The 19,777-nt window shown below is 44.7% G+C and overlaps 1 long non-coding RNA gene across 1 annotated transcript; it reads right to left on the minus strand.

Annotated features, from left to right (window-relative positions):
• Positions 1-296: 296 nt before the first annotated feature.
• Positions 297-7,173, minus strand: LOC132342638 (uncharacterized). The gene is made up of 2 exons (XR_009491103.1): positions 6,946-7,173; positions 297-6,734 (listed from the first exon to the last, which is right to left on the minus strand). It is a non-coding gene; the product is annotated as an uncharacterized lncRNA (long non-coding RNA).
• Positions 7,174-19,777: the final 12,604 nt, after the last annotated feature.

The following is a 19,777-nucleotide window of genomic DNA, read 5'->3' on the forward strand; positions in this document are numbered from 1 at the left end:
ACGTGTCAACCCCAAATCCCCAACCAGTTTCCCAAAATGTAACAAACACAGTAAAATGACACAATGGTGGTTTTCTATTAAACTATGTGATAGGTGGATTATGTTAGCTGTGAATTTTATGTCAGAATTGTAAAGGCAACAAACACGACAAATCATTTGTTGTTGAAAGATGCTGGCTTAATAGTGTTGATAACCCCTGATCAAACCAGACCTGAAGATGTTCTGTGTCTCACATTCTTAACCACTACACTGACAGTTTAAAATAAAAATGGATTTTTGCCTTTTATGGACCAAGGTATGTATTAAAAAAAACTTTTTATTTTATATCAGAGTATAGCTGATTAGCAACGTTATGATGGTTTCAAGTGAACACCAAAGGTTCTCAGACATACATATACATGTACCCATTTTCCCCTAAACTCCTCTCCCTTCCGGGCTGTTACACAACACTGAGCAGAGTTCCATGTGCTGTACAGTCGGTTCTTGTTGGTTATCCATTTTGAGTATAGCAGAGTGTACATGTCCATCCCAAACTCCCTAACCATCCCCAGAATACATCCCCAGGCTTCCCCACAACAACTGTTAAGTTCCTTCTCTAAGTCTGTGAGTCTCCTTCTGTTTTGTAAGTTCATTTGTATCATTTCTTTCTGGATTCCAGGTACAAGGGATGTCTGCTGCAAATGGCATTATTTTATTCTTTTTAATGGCTGAATCGTATTCCGTTGTATGTATGCACCACGTCCTCTTTATCCATTCCTCTGTCGGTGGGCATTTAGGTTGCTTCCATGTCTTGGCTATTGTAAAAGGCACTGCAGTGAACATTGGAGTTCGTATATCCTTGTGGGATTGCAGGGTCATTCGGTAGCTCTATTTTTAGTTTTTAAAGGAACCTCCATTCTGTTCTCCATAGTGAAGGAATGCATTTTAAAACGCTGATTTAGTTGGTATGTCTTTCTCCACGGGGAGCACCCTGACTCATGCAATTATAGATGCTTTCTCTTGATGGCTTTTTGTTCCCATGGTCTTTCTTTGGTCACGGTCAAAGCTGTGAGCTTTTTGAAAAGAAAAATTGCATCTTTTCCTGCTTATGTCTTTCCCCATCTTGTAGCCAGAAGAGTAGATGTGGTGAGAATTAAAGTTTGTTGACCTCTCGTGTGTTCAAGGTCTGGACACAGCCCCGTCCTTAACACCTGTTGTGTGCCCGCCTGTGCCAGGGATCGTGCTGGGCACTTCATAGATGTAATCTTGCTGAACGCGGTTTTGCCTTTCTGAATTGAAGTACAGTTGATTTTCAACATTGTGTTAGTTTCGGGTTACAACAAAGTGAATCAGTTACACATACACATGTGTCTACTCTTTTTTAGGTTCTGTTACAGAGTATTGTGTAGAGTTCCCTGAGCTATACAGTGTGTCCTTATTAGTTGTCTATTTTATATATAGTAGTGTGTACATGTCTACAAAAAAGAACATATATTTCATATATATATAATACACTATATAATTAGAACAATTAAATGCATTAAATAGAACACCCATATATATAACATGTATATCATGCACATACATTTGTATGTTGTAAAATAAAGAATGTGGCTGTTTCTCATCCCTGGTTCCTGAGGCAGAGCCTCGAAACTCTTGGAACGTCCCAAGTGATGAGACTCTTTGTTAACCCTGGTGGGCCCCCAGGAGCAGCCTGAGCGCTCACGCTAATGAGCTGGTTCAGGATGGGCCCCGCATAGTTTCGGCGGAGGGCAGTGAGGGGGGTCTGGCCAGGCTGGAAAGGCCGACCACGGGGTTAGAGCACTGAGGCTCTGAGCCAGGTGAGATCAGCCTGATGATTCAGTCAACCGTGCCTACTAACAGACCCCCGGTGAAAGCTGGGCTTGGAGGCTGGGGTGGGCTTCCTGGTTGGCAAGCACATCAGCGTGCCTTCAGGCCTCATTTTCCCATAACCACCTCTTCAAAGGTGCTGTCTCCAAACATGGTCCCGCCCTGAGGTTCTGGAGGGTTAGAGCTTCAGTGTAGGAATTGGAGGGGCACACAGTTCGGCCCCTCACATCATACGTGTGTCTTCATTTGACTGGTCCAAATTTATATCCTTAATGACGAGACTGTAGTTGTAAGCACAGCACTTTCCTGAGTTCCAGTGAATTACCATATTTGAGGGAGGTAGTGGGGTCCCCTGGCTTCCCTGGTGGCTCAGTGGTCAAGAATCTGCCTGCAGTGCAGGAGCCACAGGAGATGCGGGTTCAATCCCTGGATCGGGAAGATCCCCTGGAGGAGGGCATGGCAAGCCACTCCAGTATTCTTGCCTGGAGAATCCCATGGACAGAGGAGCCTGGTGGGCTGCAGTCCATGGGGTTTCAAAGAGTTAGACATGACTGAAGTGACTTAGCACGCACGCACACTGGAGATCCTACCTTTGTAGTCAGTTGGTCAGAAATGAGGTGGCCTGGGGATCCCTAACTTTGCAGCTGGCATCTGAAGTTAGGATAGCATTGTCGGGGCGTAGCTTTAGCCTGTGGAGTCTTCACTAACTATGGATACTATTAATACAGTATATATCATTCATTCAGCCAGCCAGCCATGCATCCATCCATCCGTCTGTCTCATCCACCCACCCATCCATGCCTCCGTCATCCATCCATTCATTCATCCATCCATCCACCCATCTATTCATCCACCCCTTCCATCATCCTACACTTATTCAATGCTTACTGTATGCTATATCTTAAGCCAGAATAAAAAAAATAGTATCTTGCAGTGCTCTCCTCCAAGCTAGAAAAGCTCATCTCCTCACTGTCTTCCCTCCAGACCGCTCTTTACTTCGCTCAGTAAATGGACCATCGTACCCATCCTCTCTGCATACCTCCTGGCTCCATCCTCTAGAGAGGTCCAGCTTCAGACTGTTGAGGGAAACCCGCCGGAAGAAAGTCTCACTGGTGTGCTGAAGGCAAGCCCGCAGGGGGGTGAACAGACCTGGTCTTTGTGCATCACAGGAGTCTAGCCGAGGGAGGTGAGTCTAACAGGAGCCAGATGTCTAAGGACGAGCGGAGCATGCAGGGCTAGCCTCTGAGGCTTACCTTACAAGCCTCCAGGGTAAGGACTGTTATCACCGAAGAGGAAACTGAAGCACAGAGAGGTTACATAAGTTGCCCTAGGCTGCACAGCGAGTGAGTGGTAGGGCTGGGATTCAAACCCAACCAGAAGCTGTAGAGCCCGCGTTCTTAACCACCACACTGTGCTGCGCACCTCCCAAGCTCATTTAATTGTCAAGGCGTATTGTCCTCACTCTGCAAGAAAGTTCCAGAAGCACAGAGAGGTCAAGTAATGCCCTATATGGGTGCACAGCAAAAAGTGGTGTATCTGGGATCCAAACCCAGGCTATTTGATAATAATGACCAAAAAAAAAAAAAAAACTGTACTAAAACCCAAAAGGACAGAGAGTATTCTGTCCTGGGGGGCTGAGCAGGAGGAGGAGCCCTTCTAATCCCTTCGGCACTACCCATGAAGGCCCTTCTCCAATCCCGGTGTAGCCCTGGTTTACAGATGCAAATACATCTGCCCTTTTCCCCTCCCCTCCTATCAGTTCAGGAGTCACCATTTGAATTCTGCTCTCCTTGAAAGCATCAGGCAGTCAGAAATCCTGCCAGCTGGACCCCATTCAAGTCCAGTTGCGTCTGCCTGACTGGGCAGAACCCAACCATCCGTGTGGAAATACTCAGCCGATAACAGCCAAGGGGATGCGGCCAACACGGGGAAAATGGATGGTTCCCAGATTGGCTTGTTTGGCCTCCAGCTCAGGATAATATATGAGCAGTGACGTCAAACAAATGAAATCTTAGCTGGCTCATTTCACGTCCTCCGAGGGGGCCTCGCTGCTGCCCTCCAAGGGTCCTTGGAGTTGTCACTTCACAACCTGCGGGCCGAAAGCAACGTCAGTTGTGTCTTCACAAATTCCTAAAAATATTGCCTAACGGTTTTTTAAAAAATTAATGTCCTGTGACATGCGAGCATCATTGTCCCGATCGAGGTGTTGAATATAGATTCTGTATATTTATTTATATAGAAGCCAACGCAGCCTGAGGCCTGCTGTTTTTCATTTTTCACATCTGGCCAAACATTGCGTTGTTTATGTTTATTTCATGGTGGTGGAGAGAAATTTCTTTCCATTGGGGTGATAAATGGGTAAGTTGTAAGGTACAAGAGGAGGAAAACCTTATAAAACGACTCCATGTCCTTTTCTCCCACTGCTTTTTTTCTTCTGCTTATTTATTTCATATCTTGTAATACTTAAGAGTTCCAGGATTTGAAAATGAGTCTTAAGATCATCACCCAGGCCCTCTTCTTGAAACTCCCATAGCATATTCAATCTCGACCCCTTAAAGTTTAAGGCTTAAATAAACATTTTCATTCTAAGAGGCAGGGAGGGACAGGGGAGATTCATTCAGCTGCAGTCCCAGAGCCTCAGGTTCCATTGAGAATGCAGAGAATTTTCAAGTACATCTGTGGCTCAGTATTTTGGGGGTCCCTGGTCTCTTTGAGAATTTGCCAGAAGGTATACGTACCCTCTCTCCAGAAAGTGAAAGTTTTAGTCACCCAGTTGAGTCCAGCTCTTTGTGACTCCACACACTATAGCCTGCCAGACTCCTGTCCACGGAGTTCTCCAGGCAAGAATACTGAAGTGCATAGCCATTCCCTTCTCCAGAGGATCTACCTGACCCAGGGAACAAACCCGGGTCTCCTGCTTTGCAGGCAGATTCTTTACCATCTGAGCCACCATGAAATCCACAAAAATCTCCCCACAAAAGTGGACATATAATGAAGATGAGCATACAATTTAGGGTACTTAATTTTAGGTGTCTTAGTCAGCTGATGCTCCATAACAAATCATCCCCACACTCAGTGGCTGACAACAAGGACTTATTTTTCTCACTCACGTGGTTGGCATGTGTACAGGGTGGCTTGAGTGTTTTAGTTTCAGAGTATGGGTTGGCTGTGTTTGACTCTAGCTTTGGAATAGTTCACCTGTGCTCCATGTGTCTGATTCTGGAGCTCTGGGGCAACTGCTTTGGGAAGCACTTTTTTTAAAAAAATTGAAGTTGATTTCCAGTGTTGTGTGAGTTTCAGGTGTACAGCAAAGTGATTCAGTTGTGTGTATAAGTATAGTTTTTCATATTCTTTTCCATTGTGGGTTATTATAGAATACTGAATGCAGTTCCCTATGCCATGCAATAGGACCTTGTTTATCCACCCTTTACATAAGAGTAGTTTGTCTCTGCTAATCCCAAACTCCCAGTCCTTTCCTCGCTCGCCCTCCCCTTGGCAACCACAAGGCTGGGAAGTGCATTCTTTTCGTGCTGATGGCAGGTGCTCAAGAGACAAGCCACACTACACAAACACAGCTCACAGTTTTATCACCCCGTCTGCTCCCGTTCCACTGGCCAGAATCAAACAGTCTCACAGACAGAGAGAAAACTCTACACCACCCAAAAGGGGAGAGGAAAAGGAGTGAGCACGTATTGACCCATGTTTCCGTTTACTACCTGCAGGCCATAGACCCTTTTGGAGGGCTGTGGGTGGAGCAGTTTAAGAACTGGATTGGAACCTGAGTCTCGTATGGTGATTTGCAAGCTGCAGCGACTGTAGAAACGACGTGGTTCACAGTGCAGATCTGAGGCTCCCCTGCCCTGGAGATTCCCATCCAGTGAATCTGGGCGCGGCCCAGGAATCTGCATTTTAGATAGTCACTGCTGTGGTGCTGCTGATGGTCCAGGGTCCATACCTAGAGAATCATGGGTTTCGTGGGCTCAGGGCTCAGAGAGGTGGGTGCCAGTCCCGGCTCCACCCTAGCTTTGAACTTGGGCAAGTGGCTTTGCTTTTGCAGTCTCCATTTTCTCTTCTGAGAAATGGAGGCCATGTCTCCAGAGATTGTTGGGAGGATTCACAGATGAGGCTGGTAACAGAACTAGAACAGGGCCTGGAACATGTTAAACCAAGAAATGTTAGTCTGCTGCCATGATCACCACCATCATCTGGTTCCTCCCAGCTCTGACAGTCTGTGATTTGACACCACTTTACACTATTCTCTGGCTGTAAATTTTATCTCCTCTGACTACTAAGCTCCTTTAATTCTTTTCCCGAATGCCCACAGTGGGACACTTTTTTGCTTCTGGGCCAGTTATTTTTCCAGGTTTAATTTTACCCATCCCATCAGGCAAGGTGTTGTGGACTCCCACTGGCAAGTCAGAGATGCATTCCTCCCCATCCTCCATTTAGAACCAAGCAGACCATGGCGTCTGAATGCTTAAGGATTTGGAGTGGCTTAAGATCTGTGAGTAGCGGCTGGCCACCAGGGCAAAGAGGAACTGTGAAAGGTCGTTATTCACCCCCAAAGCGCACGGCTCAAACCTCTCGGTGCTTCCTTTTCATTTTCTGACTTGATCTCTTCTTTCTAGATGTCTGTACGTCTCCCTCGCTGCTCGTTTTCCCTCTGCCTCTGTTTGTATCTCTCTCTTTCTCATTTCCCCTTCTCCCTTCTGTGTGCCCTGTTGTTCTTAACATGCTCCGCCCTGACTCTTGCCCCCATCAGTGGTGTGTCTGATGCCAGATCCACAGTGCGTGTTTGATAAACGTCTGAGGGAGGGGAAGGGCGAATGAAAGAAAAGCATCCCCGCATCTGAAATCCAGTCTCCCTCCCTTGAACGGCAGTCTGTTCCACCGCTGGGCAACTTCTGCAAGTGAATGAAGCATTGATTAGCTGCGTAAACAGCAACAGCGCCCCTTCAAAATCAGCCCAGGATCTGATCCAATCTCTCGCCTTTTAGAAATGCCATCTAGTGCCCAGAATAACTGTTCCCCGGCTTGCTTTTCCTCCACAGCTGAAGTTTTCTTCCCTGAGCTGAGTTTTTGCTCACATTTTGAACCCCTTTTCCTTTTACCTACCCGCTTAGCAAAAATGCCAGTTGACTTCCCTGGTGGGCCAGTGATTAGGACTCCCAGCGTCCGCTGCAGTGGGTGTAGGATTGATCCCTGGTTGGGGAACTAAGATCCCACACGCAGTGCAACAAAAGCAAACAAAACAGAAAAACACAAAAATGCCGCTTGCCAACTACTGCTGCCCTTCAACCCTGCTCAAGCCTCCACATGCCCTGTTGTGTCCATTACTTTTCACTGGCTCTTCCTGCTTCCCTGTCCCTTTGTATTTCCTGTCCTGGGGTGAGCAAACCTTTTCCATAGAGAGCCAGGCCATGGGTCTCTTAACTACTCAGTTCTACTCCTGTGGCAGGAAAACAGCCATAAACATAAACGATGCCCAGGGCTCTGTTCCCATAGAAACAGGAGGTGGGGGCCATAGCTTGCCAAGGTGTTTAACATGGAGTCTGGCAAATAACTCAATAAATGCTACTTGTTACCTAGAGTTTCACTTCTAGATATTGAACTGACCAATCTTTTTTTTTTTTTGGCTGCGGCATGGAGCTTATGGGATCTCAGGTCTCCAACCAGGGATCTAACCGAGGCCCTAGGCCATGACAGCTCAGAGTCCTAACCACAGGACCTCCGGGAAATTCCCTGATCTATCCAGTCTTTACTGGGCAGCTACTGTATGCAGACCCTGCTTTCCATAGAGACATCGATGGTTAGGACTGGAAGGATGGTAGAGATCACCTAGTCCAGAGGTTGAAACTGACCATGAGGGTTTTCTTTCGCTTGTTAACCGTGTGACTCTGGGAAGTTACTGGACATCTCTGTGTCTCACTTTCCTCATTTGTAAAATGGGAACTTATCTCATAGGAGTGTGATGAGAAATGCATGAGTTAGGACATGTAAAGTGTTTAGGATAGTGCCTGGAATAAGTATTCAATCGCGATAATTACTACTGTTTGCATTACTGATGATGTTTCCAGTCTTCTTTTAGGTGGAGCATATACTCTCTGGTTTCTCTGAGGTCTTGTTTTCTGAGTTCAGCTCTCTGAACTCACTTACTTTACCTGCTTTGCCTCTGGATCACTAGATTTTCCTGCCCCTATTTACACCAGTCCCCCATATTTCATGGGTAGAAAATACGAGATCCAGGTCAGGATGGAAGTGACTTGGTTACATTGCCACAGCAAGTCCAGGTCAAAAGTCATGTAGACCCCTGGTGTTCAATCTCTCACTTTAGGCTGCACATGGATCTTCTCAATCGCCGGCCACACACCCTTCAAGCTGAAATGTTCCTCTTTGAATATTTCCATGCTGGTTACAAGGAGCTGCATTCTACTTCTCCCTAAGATGCTCTGACCCAAAGACTGAAAGCTGCCGGTGAGGCCTCCAACCACATTAGCTGGGAGAGAATCTAGATGGTGTGGACTTCTTCCCACAGGTACTTAATTGGGGCTCACTGAGCCTAACAGCATTTAATGTAAAGGGCAGGGAATCCAGCTAAAGGTTCAGAGAGACCCTTCTAGACAGAGCCTGACTTGTTACTGAACACTTACCACCCGAAAGTCACTGAATGTTGGTTGTAGATGAAAAAGTCAGTCATGTGTGGAATGAGAAGGGCATCCTTGTGGTCACAGGAAAACCAATAAGGTCAGCTTGATTCAATCTTGAGTAAGTGGCAGAGGCATGAGCTATCTTAACATTGCAGGAACTGTTTATTTAAAGTCACCGTCCTGGGCACTCAGTTTATCTCCATCAGGAGATGTTGCTTTTACTCGAAGCATCTTGGATAAGGGACCTCGTGATCTGTTTTCTGCTGGGTTGCTGTCTCAGACCCATTTGAGAGCTATTCCCTCTGGAAGGAGAAAGGGGCCCTCCCGAGAGGTCCAGTGGTTAAGACTTCACATCCCAGTCCAGGAGGTGTGGGGTCAGGCCCTGGGTGGGGAGCTACGACCCCACATGCCTCGCAGCCAAAGAAACAAAACATAACACAGAAGCAATATTGTAACAGACTCAATAAAGGCTTTAAAACTGGTCAACAAAATCAAAACATATCTTAAAAAGGAGAAAGAAGGAAAGTCCTTGGAGAGATGAACTGTTAATGAACAGAGGGGGTGTGTGCTTACAGAAAATTGCCTATATGCCCTCTGAATTAGCTTATGTAGAACCTTCCATCAATAGTAATGCCCATGATGGAAAGACAGGGTTACCTTTGGTCAAGTAGAATGGAAATGTACTCCAGTTGGCTCATGATATATCTGTTCAACAGCTGAGCACAGTGGTGAATTTATAATGTTATTGGCCTTCCACACCCAAAGCAAGGCCCTTAAATTGACCTTTGGCAAAGGTTCCAAATAATTTGGCTCTCAGTTCATGTAATGCAAAGCCACCAGGAGAGAGGAATGGAAAAAGTAGGGGTCAATACAGGTCAATTCTGTATTGATGATATAAGCTGAAAAATCTTACAGGGAATTGAGAATATCACAAGATTTTTGTTGGGCAGAGGAAGAGCTAGCATTTCTACTAGCCAGCATTCCTCTGCCCCCAAAGTACCTTTCAGAGATGTGGCCAGCTATATTTATGGCTTCTTATCAGGTTTGACTTTTCCAAACTCAGAGAGGCAAGTGTGGTGATAGGAGTTTGGATTGAGTTGGTCTTGAGTTGGAAAGTCAACTTCTTCTCCTAACTGCAGGGTGACTTTGAGCAAGTTGCTGAATCTCTTTGAGCCTCACAGAGTTTGTCACGTGGTCATGAGACTAGGAAAGAAAGGCAGATAGTCTCCACCAAGTGCCTGGTATACACGAGGTCCTCAATTAATGTTAGCCCCCTTCCAGTGGTGGGCTGGTAAATGTTTAGCAAAAAAAAATTCTGATTTAGCATTTGCCAATTTCCAGGGTGTAAATACACCCATTGTGGCCCATTCTGGGCTGTTGGTATGATGTCATATCAATATGGATTGGGAGGAGGTGAACATAAACGGTGCTTATAAATTGGTGCAAGCCCGCTCCACATCACTGCCTGCTTTCTCCTCTACTGTCCCTCTTTCCCCCTCCAGACTCTTAAATGGGATCCTAGATTCACAGTCAGTGAGGAGACCACTTGTGTTAAATGCTCTTATTAAATAGATGGGAAAGAGTATATGCTACTACTTAATAAGTGGGTGCAATCCCAGAGAAAAGAGGAGGAAAGGAGAGGCAGTACAGGGTGGATACTTACCTGGGCACCTCTGCGTATCAAGCTCTGTTGGCTGCTCCATCACATGGGGCCATCTTGGTGGATTTAGAATCATCCAGCTGAACGGAGGAATGGGGGAGAAATGGGTACATCCACTCCCCACCCAGAGCGGTCAAAGATTCCCTGCAAAGGGCAATAATTGAACATCCGAATTGTTCATAAATGGCTGTTGGGTGAGTCTACGGCTCTCAGGACTCAGGTCCAGCAAGGAGTTGAGTCAGGGATATAGGGCAATGACTGCGGCAGTGGGCAGAGCCTGTCACCCCTGTCGTGGGGGCTGGAATAGAACCTGCAGCCAAGGGTCCCCAGGACGGCAGAGGCTGGAGATCTGTGGTGGGTTCCAAGAGGTGTCAGGTACAGTTATGGAATGCAGGCACCCAAATCTGTGACCGTCTAGCTCCACCCTTTCACTGCTGAGGGCCTGGGTTCAGTCCCTGTTGGAAAACTAAGATCCCACAAGACACAGGGTACAGCCAAAAAAGGAAGAAAAAAAAGAAAAGAAAACAGATGTCTACAACATCTTTCAGACAAACAGACTTCTGTTGATTTTTCTACCTAGAAGGATTTTCATATGAAAAGTTAAGGCCTTTATTATCAGCACCAGAGCCTGAATATATTGAACGAAGGAAGCTTTCCTCTATAAAATGCAAATTATCTTAGCAATTCCAGCACTGTAACCTATTCATGAGTTTTGAAATTTGTACGTGGTAGAAACTGTACATGTTAGAGAGGAGAAGGAATTTTACTTAACATCAGCAAATGATCTCTGACAGAATCAGGTGTCTCCAACCTTGGTCTTTGCGGGATGGATGAACTGAGTCTGTGGCAGGTTTTGTGTGGCTTTGGTTCTTTTTGGACCACACACTCAGACACTGGCTCAGTCTGTTCAGACTGCCATAAAAAAAAATACCATAGGCTGAGCTTAAGCAACAGGAACTTATTTCTCACAATACTGGGGTAGGGGAGTCCAAGCTCAAAGTGCTGGCCGAGTCAGTTCCCTGAGAAGGGCTCTCTTCCGGGCTGGCAGGTGACCGCCGTCCCTCTGTGTCCTCACAGGGTGGAGACAGAGAGTGCTCTGGTCTCTCCTCCCCCTCCGTTAAGGCCACTAATCCCATCACAGGGGTCCCACCCTCATGACCTCACCTAAACCCCTCCAGAGACCATCACATTGGGGATGGGGTTTCAACAAATGAATTTTGAGATGATAACGAACTTCCAGTCCATAACACACACTCTGTAGTATATGTCCACAAAGTAAATAATGCTAGGTGTCTGTTGTGTATATCTTCAAGTACAAAGGGTCCAGTCGTCTGAGGGTCCAGACCAGGTCCTTAAACGATCCAAGCCATCCCTGATTCAAGAAGGAATTGTTCAAGAAGGCAGTGCAACATGCAGACTCTCAGGCCACACTCCAGGGTTGGGGGATCTCTGGCATTGGGCCTAGGAATCTGCATTTTAACTAGTTCTTCCCTCCTCCACATGTCTGCCTGGAAGATTCGAGTAGCTTTTAAATCTCAAAAATCGCTGCTCTAAGCTTCTGCATCCTCTGGAGATTTTTGGAACCTGATTTGTCTCGTTAAAGCTGAGGTTTAGGTACTGATCATAAAAACTAAAGCTGTGTGATAGGACAGAAGGTGAGCACAGTGGGGTGTGCTTTCGTTCTTTCTCTTTAGCTGTGTATGAAGTACAGTGGACAAATAAAACTGTAAGACATTTACAGCGTGCTCTGCTGTGCCTAGTCGCTCAGTCGTGTCCGTCTCTTTGCAACCCCACGGACTGCACATCGTGAGAGTTTGGGATATGTGTATATACATTGTGAAAGATTCCTCCCATCTAGTTAATTTTAACACTCCGATCACCTTCCATGCTTTATTTTATTTTAGTGGGAACATTTAAGTTGTACTCTCTTAGCAAATTTCAATCATACAGTATAGTGTTACCAACTATATTGGCTATTCAGACTCTAGTCATTGTTACACTGGCTATTCAGACTCTAGTCATGTTACAGCTGAAAATTTGTATTCTTTTACCAACCTCTTCCTGTTCCCCTGTAGCCCGGGTCCTGACAACCACTTTTCTACTCTTTGTTTCTATGACTCTGACGATTTTTTTAAGATAAGTGATGCCATGCAGTATTTGTCTTTCTCTCTCTGATTTATTTCACTTAGTGTAGTGCCCTCCAGTTCCATCCACGTTGTCACAAATGGCAGGATTTCCTTATTTCTCACGGCTGGACCATATTCCATTGTGTATGTGTTCCACCGTAGGTCACATTTCTTTATCCATTCGTCCACTGATGCACACCTCGGTTGGTTCTGTAGCTTGGTTACTGTGGATAACGCCACAACAATCATGGAAGAACAGATACCTCTTCAAGATGCTGTTTTCATTTCTGGAATGTGCCTGGTGACCACAGTGGTAGTTGGAGCACAGATTTGATGAGCTTCCATTTCAGTGAGTGGAGGAAAAGCAAGAAACGGGGAAGATAATCCAGGTGAACCAGGATTTTTTTTTTTTTTTTTCATTGAATTTCTTGAACTTCCCTGGCGGTGCAGTGGATAAGAATCCACCTGCCAATGCAGGAGACATGGGTTTGATCCCTGGTCTGGGACTATCCCACATGCCACAGGGCAGCTAAGCCCATGTGCCATAGCTACTGAGCCCTTGCTCCACAACAAGAGGAGCTTCTCACTGCAGAGAGAAGCCCACGAACCATAAGCAAGAGTAGCCCCCTACTCACTGAACCTAGAGAAAGCCTGAGCAACGCAACGATGACCCAGCACAGCCAAACACAAATACATATTTTAAAAACTGGATTTCTGTTTGAAAAGGGGAGGGAGAGAGACATTGCTCCACTGAAAACTTGAGTCCGTTTTAAGTCAGTTGCATGGCTTCCAGTGTCTTCCTGTCCGGCAGCTGCTGTCTGTCCCTTCTTGTTGACGCTGCCGCTGCCTCTTTGTCTTGTAGGGTTGACCTAACTCTTGTGGGAGGAGCTGCTGAACAGTTTAATACCAACATCATTCGTTATTGTTATTAATAATTTGATATGAATATTTTAATACCTCAACGGCCACAATCATTTGTTCAACTCTCTCCAGTTTCCCTTTTGAACATTTATTTTTATAACAGTGCTAGGCAAATGCCAACTTCAGATTTGAGTGTCTCTGGGACTTAAACGTCTGTGGTTCTATAAATTCTTGCCAAAGAGCTGATGTGTAGGACATGTGACCTTTAGATTTTCTTAGGTGAACTCTGGAAAATGCCCCATTTTGTGGTGTCAGACTCCATATAACTGAGAAGGACAGAGCAGGAGTCAAGGCCAATTACTTACCACCACCATCATCATCATCACTATTGCATTTGTGGAGTGTTGACGATGTGCCAGGCACTGAACCCAGCTTTGTCCTTCAGCATAGCACGTGGTCGTCACAGCCACTCCGTGGCATGTATGATCATATCACCCCCATCTTACAGAGAGGGGAGCGGAGGCCCAGGAAAGTCAAGTCAACTACGCAAGGTCCTCCTCTGCTGTGTGTCGGAGCCAGTGTACAGAATCAGGCAGTCCACCTCCAGAGCCCCAATCCCTAACCCCTGGGCATCCCGTCTGAAAAAAGAAGCAGAAGTTACAAGGTAGCTAGATATATTAATATATTGTTAAGTGTGGGCCCAGCACCAAAGCTGTTTTTAAATCGCATCCAAATCCCCAAGTAGCTTTTTGACAGTGTTTGGAGTCCTTGAAAAAAAATATTGAGCAAAGAAAAGTTGTGAGCATGCCTGTGCTCACTGGAGATACAGCAGAGCAGTTTACTATTGTGTTGGAGGATGAAAGGCCAAAGCAAAAGGCACTTTTTATTTTTTAATTATTATTATTGCAGAGGTGCATGGTGGGCCCTGAGTGCTGCCAGGTGCAACTCCGATGACACCTAGAAAGGCACTTTTTAAAACCCAAAGAGACTTCCTCAGTGGTCTAGTGGTTAGGACTTCACCTTCCAATGTGGCGGGTGTGGCTTCAGTCCCTCGTTGGGGAGCTAAGATTCCCACGTGCCTCGCAGCCAGAAAACCAAAATGTAAAACAGAGGCAATATTGTAACAAATTCAATTAAGACTTTAAAAATGATCCACATCAAAAAAAATCTTCAAAAAATAAAATAAAAATATAAAATCCAGTGGAAAATCTCTGCCCAGGGAGACGTCTCTTAGCAGCATCTGTGCATCTGCTTCCTGAAGGCATAGGGCGATGTGATTTCAGGGTTCGTTCATTCAGCTGCTCAGTTGTGTCCGACCCTTTGCGACCCCATGGACTGCAGCACGCCAGGCTTCCCTGTCCTTCACCATCTCCTGGAGTTTGCTCAGACTCATGTTCATCGAGTCTGTGATGCCATCCAACCATCTCATCCTCTGTTGTCCCCTTCTCCTGCCTTCAATCTTTCCCAGCATCAGGGTCTTTTCTAATGAGTCAGCTGTTCGCATCAGATGGCCCATGTTTTAGAGCTTCAGCATCAGAGCTTCCAGTGAATATTCAGGGTTGATTTCTTTTAGGATTGACTGATTCGATCTCCTTGCAGTCCAAGGGACTCTCGAGAGTCTTACTCCAGCCACAGTTTGAAAGCATCAGTTCTTCAGTGCTCAACCTTATTTATGGTCCGACTCTCACATCCATGCATGACTACTGGAAAAACCATAACTTTGACTAGACAGGCCTTTGTCAGAAAAGTAATGCATGATAGTCATGTCATTTAGGCTTTAGTGACTCCATTCCCAGTTCTAGAGGTAAGCCCCCAGCCCTCCCGAACTGGCCTAATACAATCAGATAATCCCACTGTCTAGAATGGTGGTGGCAGGGGGCTAGCGGTGGTGAAAATGGGGAGATGTTGGTCCTAGGATACAGACACTCAGGTATAAGGTGAACGAGTTTCAGGGATCTAGGGTCCGGCATGGTGACTGTAACTAACAATACTTCCCCTTATACTTGAAAGATGCCTGCGAGTCCAGGTTTAATGTTCTCACCACAACAAAAACAAAATGATAATTATATGAGGTGAAAGGTGCATTAATTAACCTTATTGTGGTAAACATTTCACAGTGTCTATGTGTTTCAGATCACCTCATTGTACACCCTAAACATATATAACATTACACATCACTTGTATCTCCATAAACCTGGGGGGGAGAATTTTAAATTTTTAAAAAGAAATTCTACTCTTGCACATGCTTATTTCAGAGATGGTCACACAACCCCAGTCTAAGCATTGAGAACATGGTATTATATTTCCATTGAGATCGGTCCTGGGTGTTCTTTGGGAGGAATGATGCTAAAGCTGAAACTCCAGTACTTTGGCCACCTCATGCGAAGAGTTGACTCATTGGAAAAGACTCTGATGCTGGGAGGGATTGGGGGCAGAGGATGAGATGGCTGGATGGCATCACCGACTCGATGGACGTGAGTTTGAGTGAACTCCAGGAGTTGGTGATGGACAGGGAGGCCTGGCGTGCTGCAATTCATGGGGTCGCAAAGAGTCGGACACTACTGAGCGACTGAACTGAACTGAACTATGATTGGTTCAGAGGTGCGCATGAGACCCAAGTGGCTTCAGTTAGAGTCAATCCCAAAATTTTATTTGGTGGTTGTGAAATAGAAACCCTCTCTTCTTCAGGAAGACGTAATATGTGGAACTTTCTCATTTTTGTCATTGTAATGAAAGTGAGTCTGAGAACTAAGCCATCATGTGAAAGAAGGCAGAATCAAGACAGTTAGAGAGAAGTGAAGTCAGCACCCTGATCAAGCTGTTCCTACAACCAGTTGACCATTTTCATTCTTATGAATCAACAAATTTCTTCTATTTGCCATGTCATTTTAAGCTGAGGTTTTGTTTCTTACAACTAAAAGCAATCTAGCTGTTACATCAAGCATCACGCCTGCAGTTTAAATACGAGCAGGTCCTAATGGGGAGCCCTGCTTTCTTGGTGAGCCCATCTTTAAGCCAACTCACCACTTATGTTCAATCTTAAAAAAACCAACCAAGGTCTAACTGCACACTATGTTAATGAGCAATGAATATTTTGCTCAAGTTGCTAGGAGAATGCTGGGGAAGGAATTTATGTGGCATGTGAAAACGCAAAACCTTAAGATTCTTCATCATTCATCCCCATAGGACCTCTGTGCCAAAGATACTTGTCTCGTCTTTCCTCTGCCCCCTCTCCCTTCAGCTCCTCCCACCTCTTTAGTAATTCCAGTCTCGTCCCACAGTGATGTTCTGCACTCTATACAAAACAAATAGCAGTAATAAAAAACAGCCATCATCTGCCCCTCCAACCTGCTCCCAACCCTAGCCCAAGGAACTCATTGAAGTATCTGGCTGACAAAACCAAGACTTCCCGGAGGGTAATTCAGCTGTTGAGAAAAGCGCACTTCCTCTGTGTTGTTACCTACTGTGTTTTAGAAACACACAAGAAATGCTCTTTGGCTGCCCTCTCATCTTTATAGCCTTTCTGACAAGAAAGAGGACAAATTATTACCTCCTTAAGAAAAACCTGAACCTTGCCAAGCTCCAATTCCCTCCCTTGGATGGGGAGGAAGAAGAGGGAGGCTAGATCCCCGAGACCCTGAACTGCAGAGTCAATGAGCAGACAGGAAGCTAGTGATGAGGGAAGAGAGAGGGATGCGGTCAGCGTCAGGGATGCAGGCAAGTCTCCTAGCCGGGCTTTCCAGTCCTACAGGACAACCAGCGTCACTCCTGGGTGCCTGGTACGTTCTGTTTGTGTGTCTGTGAGAGGAAGTTACAGCCACGGCTGGGTTTGTGTTGTCACATTAATTATGAAAGCTTCAAGGGGAAAAAAATTCCAAAGGGAATAGGGATTTTCTGAAAAGCCTTCTTGTCCAAAGGAAGCTGCATGCAAATGGAAAAACCTTGACATTTAATTGATTTCAGTAATCGTGATGACATTGTGTTTTCATTCAGGCTGTGCAATGGGGCTTTAAAACTGTGGGAAAATGACAGACAGGCCCTTGTTAGGAGAAACAAAAATGCTTCCAAGTTGCGGGGTTGAATGTTTTTCTTTTCGTAGGAAAAAAAAATTATACCCCATCATTTCCAACAGTCTGAATGACAGTTAGCATTATTCCTTTCTTTTAGTAGATATAATGTAAGATTTTCCAGAAAATAGAAGGCATCAGAGAAGAGTTGCTGACACATTTAAAAAACAGTTACATCTGAAAAATACCTTGTTTTGTAGATTTGACTTGGGAACCATGTAAATTTCTTTTATTATTTTAAAAAGTTGAAGTGGAAATGAAGAGTAAAATTTCAAAATCAAGAACCCAGTGGAACAAATAAACCTAACTGTGTGTTGGTTTGGTGACTTAACCATACACAAGCAACTTTAGAACTCAGCAGTTTAGAGGGAAATACCCCGAAGGAGAAAAATACCTAAAAACAACCAAAAAACTTAAACCGTTCTCATTAATCATACCATTAGTAATACCTTGTTATTTCAAAGCTATTTTAGGTGCACTGTTATATGAATACATTCTTATGTTGATGTATAAAGTAAATACATTCTTATATTAATGTTGTTAGGAACCAAGATTTTCGGCTTAACAGAAAAGGTATAAACCCGAAGTCCACCAAATGAACACAGTCTTGTAATCCTAAACTTGAACTGGAAATGGTATAAACTCACGACACATTTTCTGTCCAAACATTTTTGTACTTCCAAGTTTTTGGTCACTGTTAATACCTGGAGTCAGTGACCAACCCAGAGGTGGTGACCCAGATTGTGGTCTCTAAGAGCAAATTCTCAGGACCATAAAAGGAACCAGAGCTCCTTGGAGAAATGGCTGATTCTAGAACTGGTGCGGGAAATGTACAAGATGATGGTGGGACACTGAATGAAGTCAGAAAACAAGGAAGGCGTCAGAGATGACTGTGGTTGTCTTTGTGGCTATCTTTGTCTTTGTGGTTGTGTTTGTGGAAATCAAACAGACCCAGGAACCAACCCACTGGTTCCCCTGGCAAAAGAGACTCCTTGAGCATCTGAAAGAATAATACTTCAGTGCACTGAAATAAATCAAATGTAGTGAGTTTGTGATGATAGCAAAAGCAATACAAAACAAACAAACCAGCAAAACCCCCAAAACTCATTGGATCTGTTTAGAAGATGTTAAAAAACCAAATCATTATTCTTGAAATTGGTAAATAAAAAAATCAAGCATTTAGCTTACCTTTCCTGTGGAAACCATCTTTGTGTTCAAACGGTTGATGAAGAAAAGCTTTCTCTGTGGAATTAAAATCGCCACATTTTGCCATGTCCAAGGAAATAATGGATCTAGGCAGTGGTCGTCATTGGTTGCTAACATCCCCCCAAAGGGATTGCCAGAGCTTAATGTGTCTTCTGATGGAGTAATTCAACTACCTCTAGAATATTCTTGCCCCAAGATATTCGGTAGCTGTTGTGTCCAATTCTTTGCGACCCCATGGACTGCAGCATGCCAGGCTTCCCTGTCCTTCGCCGTCTCACAGAGTTTGCTCAAACTCATGTCCATTGAGTTGGTGATGCCATCCAACCGTGTCATCCTCTGTCGTCCCCTTCTCCTCCTGCCTTCAATCTTTCCCAGCATCAGGGAATTCTTTCCCAGCATCTTTTCCAGTGACTCTAATGTTTGCATCAGGTGGCCAAAGTGTTGGAACTTCAGCCTGAGCATCAGTCCTTCCAATGAATATTCAGGGTTGACCTGAACTGACTTTAGGATTGACTAGTTTGATCTCCTTACTGTCCAAGGGACTGTCAAGAGTCTTCTCTAGCACCACAGTTTGAAAGCATTAATTCTTTGGCATTCAGCCTTCTTTATGGTCTAACTCTCACATCTATAACATGAGTACTGGAAAAACCATAGTTTTGACTATAAGGACCTTTGTCAGCAAAGTGATGTCTCTGCTTTTGAATATGCTGTCTAGGTTTCTCATAGCTTTTCTCCCAAGCCGTAAGCGTCTTTTAATTTTGTGGCTGCAGTACCATTTGCAGTGATTTTGGAGCCAAGAAAATAGTCTGTCCCTGTTTCCATTGTTTCCCCATCTATTTGCCATGGAATGATGGGACTGGGTGCCATGACCTTTGTTTTTTGTATGTTAAGTTTTAAGTCAGCTTTTTCACTCTCCTCCTCTTGCCCCATACTCAAACCTGATTCAGATCACAACTCTAAGCCTATAGAAAGCTCTATAGTACAAAGCAGAGCTCTCTAGCTCTATATAGAGCTCCCTATAGAGCTCTCTAGCTCTAAAGTACAAAGCTCTAAGCCTTTGTACAGGAAATACAAAGTGTAGAGAAACATATTCAAAGACACCATGTAGATGCAAATCAGCAAAATCCAGGTTGTGACAAACTCCACAAAGCAAATGATCCAGTTTTTCCGTAACAGTTTGCAAGGGAAATAAAAAGTAGCTATAGATAAAGGAAAATAAAGTGACATATCAGCCAGATGCAATCCTCACTCGGTCAAATCAGGTGGGAAAAAATGGAGGTTGGAGAGAAAGAAGGAAAAGCTGATCTTCTGATTGAATTAATGAATTGTTAAGTTTTTAGGGGTATTAACAATATTGTGATGATATTTTTAAGAGAGAGA

Source organism: Bos taurus, chromosome 17 (assembly GCF_002263795.3).
Source record: "Bos taurus isolate L1 Dominette 01449 registration number 42190680 breed Hereford chromosome 17, ARS-UCD2.0, whole genome shotgun sequence".
NCBI lineage: Eukaryota > Metazoa > Chordata > Mammalia > Artiodactyla > Bovidae > Bos > Bos taurus.